Source organism: Ischnura elegans, chromosome 9 (assembly GCF_921293095.1).
Source record: "Ischnura elegans chromosome 9, ioIscEleg1.1, whole genome shotgun sequence".
Taxonomy (NCBI): domain Eukaryota; kingdom Metazoa; phylum Arthropoda; class Insecta; order Odonata; family Coenagrionidae; genus Ischnura; species Ischnura elegans.
This window is the reverse complement of record NC_060254.1, coordinates 97,537,827-97,546,029: the sequence shown is the minus strand read 5'-3', so window position 1 is coordinate 97,546,029 and position 8,203 is coordinate 97,537,827.

The window sequence follows — 8,203 nt, the reverse complement described above, 5'->3', positions numbered from 1 at the left end:
AATTTAGGGAATTTGACATTTTATGCTTTGAGAAGAAATGATTGTATTTTTTCTGGTAAGAATGAGGGGGCTAACCCTTTGTTGGCTGGTACCCCTATGAAAAAATTGTATAAACCTGTTTCAAAATTTTATACAATTTATACAATTGCCATGGCAATGTATAAGATTGTAACCTCCCACAAAACCATCTGTGAAAATGGGCTCCAGTAGGTCTAAGGCGGGGTGGAGCCTAAGAAATCTGACTGTTCCACTATAATTTCTACTTATTAGGGCACACAACAAAGCAGCTAGCATTCATCATTACCCTCTTCAAATGGCGACTGATTTTTTGATCAACGTTGCAAGATTAAGTTTAGCGATTTCACGTATTTTGGGAGCCATACAAAACCAAGGCATCTGAAACACAAAAAGAAGGTAGGAAGGCATAGTATTTTTTGGCCCTCATTTTTGGAGACAGTCCACACAGCCTTAGTCACTCAATGTTCCCTTAGAAGAATTATTTATTGCCCTAACAGAATGCACTTGTTCAATGGAGTTAGTTCATAGTTATCACTTCCCCTGAGATATGATGTTCATATGTGTTGGATGGAGAGAATAGAAACTTATTTTTATTTTTTCCTATTTATTTTCTCCTGTCAATGGGGCTATGCCTCCTCCCCCTGTCTCTCTCTGGATCTGCCACTGGATTGTAACATACCAAAAGCGTGTAAAATAGGGCCTAAATTTAAAGCTAATTTGTAGTAGGTAAATATAGCTAAATACTTTTGTACAAAGTAACAACCTCGAAAAAATTCGATTTTATCTTGTGTGTATTTAGACCCAATGATAGTCAATGAGGACCTATGGGGGACGTCCCATAGATCCTCATTGACTTACGATACTTGATCTCAAGATATTTATCCATGTATAAATGTACCAAGCTTCTAGTTACCAAAATGCAACTTGATATCTATGTAAAAAATATTCATAATAATTTGCAATGTAGGTTAAAATGGGGTAATAACTTCTTTTTCAGTTTTGTTAGTTTTTCAGAGGACTTTTTCAGTTTTGTTAGTTTTTATATTTTGTTTTATGATGGATTTCGAGAGTCACCTGTATAATAAATGTACAGGAATCTCGTAGCAGCCAGCAGAAAACTGTTACCCATGAATTAAATTTTCTTCATAAGCAAACAAAAAGGTAATTTTATATTTAAGAACACCTCCAAATCGAAAATATTCATGATTATTTAAAGGTAAATTAATTCGAAAATACAAATTTTGACCACTTTGATCGAAGTGCAAAATTATTACACGGTGTTGATACCGCGTGTGCGAAAAATCCGCATTGACGAAAAGTTGATACCTCAGAGTAAGGATGGGGATACCCAATCCTTACTCTGAGGTTGATACCGCACAATAATTTTTTCTGTAAATAGGGAACTTGCATATATTTCAGATATAATCAATAGCCCCAAAATTATATAAAAATATATGTTTGCATACCTCGGTGAAAGTTTTTTTATTATTTTATGACGTGGTTTGCGATATTTAATGCATCAAAGTTCACGAGAATTTTCAAATGCAAGTGAGAAGCGAAAACGCCCGATGATTGGCTGGTAGAAAAGTGACGTCATAGTTCAGTACGAGGCACGGCGGCACGGCCATAGTATAGGTTGCATACTTGAATACATGCGACGGCGTGGTTATGATTCATTTATTGAAGTGCAGACTTATCGGAGTTGTTCATTGTGACTTCAGGGCTATTATTTGATCTATTTCTCCTCCATTGAAAGCGATAGATTGCGTAAAGATGAAGGCATATGGTCATTCTTAGGCTGATCCTAGCAAGCTTCCTGTTACTGATTCCATCATGATAACAGGGTATTTTAGTGAAACTGTAGACTTCGTCGGCTCGGAAAGTCGATGCCGAGAAATGGAAAGGTAGCTGATGTGCATCTGTAATGTTTTATAGTTCATAACAAAGTGAGACTTGCGTATAATATTGGCGAAAGCGTATACTCATGTGAAATGTGTATTCTTTTGGCAGTCCGGTAGAGTCTTATGGTGAACTTATTTCCACCTCGAAGCTGTCGATGATACTTTCAACTTAAAAATACCTTGCCTGGAGGGCGACAGGAAGCTCTGAGGAAGCCAGACTATTAATGTTTCAATTTAGTAGCGATAATATAGACGAACTTCCAACACAATCTACCATCTTGTGACTAAAAACCCCGAAGCCACTTCCTATTCTGCAGAAAGAATCGGTCAATCGCACTTCGATCAATATAATAAACACAACGTCTTCAGGTGTTAATAAGTTACTTTTGAAATGAAATACTTCCTAAATTAGCATTAAAATGTGCATGTTTTCCAAACAGATCGTCTTTAAGACATTTTGGGAGCTTTTCTCACGATATATCTGAAACCTTCTCTAAAGGCGAGCTCATCGCGTCATTGCGATCGGTTGTCACTTAAAAATTCCGTATCGGAAATCCTAGAGGGATGACTTTCGACGATGACCATGATCACCTGCACTCTCACTATCACTGGAACCCGTGGTGAAAATATCATCCCAATCCAATATCTATTTGGTTTTAACTGGGGAAAGAGCAACATAGAACTGCACATTCTTTGGGCAACTTTGGGTTTGACTTTCCCTCAAACACACCATTTCCCCTGTGGTGCACATCAGTCCTATCTTTATACGATGGCCTGACAACCTTTAAATGGATCCTTGGTTTATCCTGACAACCAACTAAATGGAAATTGCTGATCCACACATGCCCATTCTTATCTCCATAATTTCCAAATCAAAGGCCGCGGAACATTCCTCTTGTGACTCAACTTTTTTTTGAAAAGCAAGCAACGGCGCAGAATAAAATCAAAGAATGCTGCGATTCATTTTTTGTGACCACCTCTGGATTCCATTCTTTTCCCATCTACAACTTCCTTTATCTTTCGGGGCAAACTATGGGACAAGATAATGTTTAAATATTTTCATTTATTTATAACAAAATATAAGTTCTAAAAATACCCAAAAGCCATTTTATTAATTCGCACTGATGAGTGTAAATTAATGTGGAAGATGAATGCTGTAGACGTAGTAGTTTTCCTAGGTTGAGTTGCAAAGTTCATGAAATTGACAAAACGGCTAATTTTTCGGTGCGCGGAGTCATTTATTGCACTGACCGTGTCTACATTTTTCAATTTTTTTGTAATAAAATAAATCAGAATTTAGGATAAAATTTCCTTTAAAATGACGTATAGTTCATTTTTATAGCATGTAGTGAAGCCAGGATATAAATTTGCAAAGTACAGCGGCACATCATTTTGACGCCGACAGTATAGAAGAAAACGCTGTCTTCTTGGCTGGCACTCGAATGCATGAGGATCAACGTCCTCCCTTGATTTTACACATCATGGAATTTTCTATGTCCTTCCGTAACTGAAATTGAACAAGTACCTTAATAATTTGAGTCCATCGTAACCATCGAGAAACACCTATCTCGATTTTTGTTGTGAAGTTGAGTTTTTATTCTAGGGCGGCCGAATTATCAAAAAATCTCAGTTTCAAGTTATTCAGTCAATGAAATATGGAAATATTATTTACATTAAAGTTATCTTCGCTCACATAGCACACGGGTTTATCATTCCGTTTATTATACTCTTATTTTTCCGTAACGCTCATCCCGACAGACGGCTTGCATCGAGGCTTTTCTTCTAATTTCCTCCGTGGGAATGCAGACGAAAATTTTTTCTGGGGTGTTATTGCACAGAGGAACAATGCACCACTTGTAATTTTTCCTTATTTCACCCACGTTCTCCTTTAAACGCAACGTGGCTCTTCCAAACCTGCAGTTACTGGGCTTGGATCTTGGACTCGTACTGAACTATGACGTCACAGCCAAAGATTAGTGGGGGCGGTGTTTTTTAGCCCGCGAAACTCGGGCGACTTTTGGGAGTCATTTTCTAGGGTATAAACTGAATTTTAAGCGGAAAAAAGTATATTGCGGTACTAAGTGTTTACTGTAGTATATCAGCATACTGTTTATAAAAAGTATGCAATTTCCCTATTGTAACAAAAGTAAAGTTAAAAATATTGATAGTACATAAGGATGATTTAATCAACATTTTTATTAAACGCCCGTTATATAGTAAATATAGCCATCAATTTTTAATGAAAATAAATAAAGACAGGACTCTTTGAGTTCCTTAATGAGATATCGTTCATTTGCAAGAATCGGCACATGAAATTCGAATGGCCGAGTTCGAATTTTAACGCTTTTCAACTGAAAATGTTTGAAAATGGCGCCATTTTTTGTACAAACTTCCAGTTCGGCGCGTTTCAGTTTCAGGGAAGTTACGGTGAATTTAGTCTTGTTGGAATTGTTGTGCATTTTGGTGACCGCATTTTGCTATAGAAGAATCACCCACTAAACGTGTGATTAAGATAAAAAATGAAATTGTCCATGCTACTTCTAATATGCCAACACCTGTGGACCTTTCATCGGCGAGTTTGATTGAAGTCAGCTTTGCGAAATGGTGCAGCTAGGTGAATTATTAGCTGTTATTTATAATAGGGTGGTTTCCTATTATTTTTTTATTGCCTAAATCGAAAGATTATTACTCCTGGAGTACGTATTTCACGCTTTTAGATTTTTAAATGACGATATCTATTTTTCGCGATCAAATGAAAAGTGAAAAATTTCAAGCGCGCGAAAACGCGACGCGTAAGTAGGAATGAAGGGAAAAAGTCCGTGCGACGCATTTCTGGTTCCCCCTCCCGCCTGGTAGGTGACCTTGATCGAGGCTCTGAGCGCTGATAGGACGCAGGATGCTAACGGGTAGCTGAGTACCTTCCTGTCTGGTAGCGCATGGCTTAAAAAAGGTTTATTAATACCTTATCAAGCGAAGAAAACTTTCCGACCTTAGCCAGTTTTAATAGGTGATTATTAAGACATGTTTCCCTGAGCTCTGTGACTCATGCATGCATTGGTAGCCTCTGACGATGCATAACTCCTATCCTCTCGTGTAGAAACTAGGTCCCTGTGACGTCACGTGGAGTGGAATCGCATGGGCGCCAATCTGGCCTTTTTCAAATGAGGATAAAATTTGACCCTTGCCATTCGTCTAAACCGGTATTTCAAAAACCAAATAATTTGTGTATTATGAATACACTAATCGTGGGTAACGAATCGCCATCAATGCCTTTTGTTTTCTTTGATGAAGGAAACTACCCTATTCTGAAATTTTATTTGATTCGTCTAGTTGGTTATTAATGCTAAACCCAATACATAGTTGTAAAACGCGTGCATACACATATGATCCAACTATGAAGAGAATATCTGCGACAAATTTACGGAGAGTGACGTATAATTAACGCATACCAGTTGGATATTAAACACTATCATGCCGTAAAGCACTTGTCATTACCTGTCACAGTCGTTATAAGGCCTGGTTACGAAAATCATTTACCCAAACGGATTAATGATTGAATGAATGAACGCAAAAGTGCACATTATAACCGCCCTACTTGTGCGAATGTATACACATAAAATAGAAGGTCTGATTTGGCTAATGAGGTCGTACATTTTATGTTAAATCAATGTGGTCATGATGCATTTAAATATTAACTCTGACGGGGTAATGTACCATATAATCAGGCTTTAACGATATGAAATGGTTCACCATCATCAATGATACGTTCATGGTTCCAGGTATTTAATAAAAGTCTAATTATTCATTTAAACTTCTTGTATTTTTCAACAATATCATACATGCTTGAGTTTCAATGCCAATTGAAGCAATAAATTATTTAAATTCCAACAATTATAAGTATTCTTCTTTTGGTGCACATTAGAGTCCACTTCAAAGCAAAACACTTGGTAGATTTTTAGGGACTTCAATCCATGGTCCTCTTATTGGGACCTCTAGGAGACCATTTTGTGATGTCAGCTTTGGATTTCACTTTACTCTTCCATTCATTAAGGTAGAAAATATCTTATCTGTTCACAACCTCCAATATAAATTGAGGTAGTGAAAATAAGAGGAGGAAATTTGGTTTATGTGGTGCAAACCTAGGTTTATGTGGTGCAAATTTCATTCCATTGACCATTCATGATGTTTTCAAACTGGTGAATGTTTCCCTATAAAGGTGAACTTCAAGAAGGGCCCAGCCCCCAATCCAAAATGAGGAGAATATTCACCATTTAAGCCATCTATAGCCAACTGGTTTGAGATATGGCAGTACTTCAAATTCTTCCTCTAGCACCTACTAAGTTAATTTTTATAATACCTAATTATTTTTATACATGAAATATCATATGGGGTGTCCTTATTTAAAATTGCATAAGGAGTCACATCCCTGCCCTCTAGAACTTTTGGTGAAAATTTACTTTTCAATTTCTATATTTTCGAAGATGTCCGTTTTTTAACCCTTTTGCTGCTGCTCAATCTCCGTTAACCTACCCCTCACATGCTGCAAAAGTGCTGAGCACGTGGCAGGTAGGAAGACTATAGGTATGTTCACGGCAACCTGCCATGCAAACGTACCAGTTACGGTCACAGCAGTGAAAGTGTTAATATGTAACATGCAAACAAATGTTGGCGAATGTCTTCTCAACCTTCTGTGGACACTTCAAGATAGCGTACATTTTAAATGAGTAAGATTTCACCAAAAAAAGGCATAAAATGAGACCCGTTGAGTGGGAGGTATAATACATCCGTTGCATCACTAATGGAGTTGACCTTTTGGAACTTCTTGATTATAATGACATGTAATACAATAAACTTTATTCTGTCTTCTCCAATTTTTAAAGGTAAAGCCCTGACTGGTGTCAGCATTTATTTACTTGTCAATTGTAAGCAAAAATATTATTTACATGGGATTTTTTTTTGGGAAATGCAGGGTTTTGTCATAAACATTGTGCGCATTATAACAAAGCTTATCTTGCTGTTCAACGGCCTATACCAGCTCTTACCAAAGCACTGTGTATCGCCCAACTGTGTATCTATAACCGTGTTGGAAGTGACTTAATACTAAATGACCTAACATTTTGACCAAACTCAACAACTACCCAAAATGATATTGACAAGTTTGTGTCTAATTCATGAATATAGTGTTATGTGATTGTTAGATTTGAATTAAATTCAGTGATATTATATTGACAATCGATAATATATTTAGTATTTAGAATTGTCGAAAATTGCATATTGGTGAGGTTGATCATTGGATGGCTTGGTAGAACCAAGCACTCAACTCTAAGGTTTAGTGGTTTTTCCTTCACTGGGGAAACCAGATCCATGAGGAAAGGGTTCCCCTGAAGAGGTACTAATGATACATTTTCAGATATTTAACAATGTACCGTAATTGTATTTGTTGAAAATCTGGGCAATTTGCCTGTGCATTCCAATAAATTATATTAAATTAGGTGGCAAAATGCCCCACTTAAAGCTGAACAGCAATGATGTTTGAGCTAACATTCAGATGTCTCCCTCTAAAATTTGAGGATTTTTTCCGCAGCTGTGGGATTCTTATTATTTTTCTGTGTAAATTATTCAATCCGTTAAATCTCAACTGGTTAGAGTGAAATTTTTTCTGTAGTGCATGTTTTGGCTACCAATACATTAAATTGCTTAAATGTGAAGAGGTATTTCAGCAAATGTTAAAAATTAACAAAATGAATACTATAAATCCAAGTTAATACTTCCTGGATCTCCCAATAGTTGGTCAGGCATGTTAGTCAGATGACTGTCTATTGGGAGATCCGGGTTCGAATCCTGGCTAAGTCCAGGGGCACAGCTAGGAATTAAGGCTGGGGGGTTTCAGGCACAAAACATTGTGGTGTCTGAGGGAGTGGAATACCCGCCAGGGTAAGCGGGAGTTGCGGGGGCACTCCGCTAGAAAATTTTTCAGATAAATTGCTCAAAATGGTGAATTTTACGGCTGTCTGAGGGATATTTTATTAATATTTACACTATTCTATAAGTAATATTAATCCAATTAAGTGAAATGGATTAAACTTAAAAATTTATCTTAGCTCTGGGGGGGGAGGGTGGTTTATCCCCCAAAAACCCCCCCTCGCTGCACTACTGGCTTAGTCAAATATCTTTTCATGGTGAACTTCATCCTTTGGTGTTATTAACTTTGCACCCATGTGCATGATTGCGTTCGAAGTCACTCATTTAATGCAGTGCTTAATAATATCTATTCAAGATTACAT